Raw genomic sequence first — 492 nt, forward strand, 5'->3', positions numbered from 1 at the left:
TCGCCGGATTTGGGGCCGCTGCAGCCATGGAGAATTTTTTGGGGAGTGTTGGGGATTTTAGGGGTTTTTTTTTTTAATAAAGCTAGGGCTTGTGCCCTAGGTTTTAGTTGCTGGTTGCTGCTTGGGGAGAAAGACAGGCGAGAGTTGGAGAAAGAGGGAGGGGAGGAAATATGATTATTTGGGTCGGTTGTTCGGGTTGGATATTTTAGGACCCGACCCGTAGTATGGTTTTGGTGATCTTTAATTTCACTTGACCCCCTGAACTTTGGCGGGTATTTCACAAAACCCCCTGAACATTGTTTATCTCACGTAACCCCTCTCAACTTTGCTCTTACAAAATCCCCTTGAGATTTTGAAGTTTTATCACCGGTTGCACTACATATGATTTGAATTAACTAAAGTTTTCTTGGGAGGAAAATTTTTAAACTTTGCCCTCTGTCATTTACAAGCGATATATCTTTCTCCTAATTTTGAATTTTTCCTCCTCTCAAT

Source organism: Asparagus officinalis, chromosome 2, assembly GCF_001876935.1.
Source record: "Asparagus officinalis chromosome 2, Aspof.V1, whole genome shotgun sequence".
Classification (NCBI taxonomy): Eukaryota; Viridiplantae; Streptophyta; class Magnoliopsida; order Asparagales; family Asparagaceae; genus Asparagus; species Asparagus officinalis.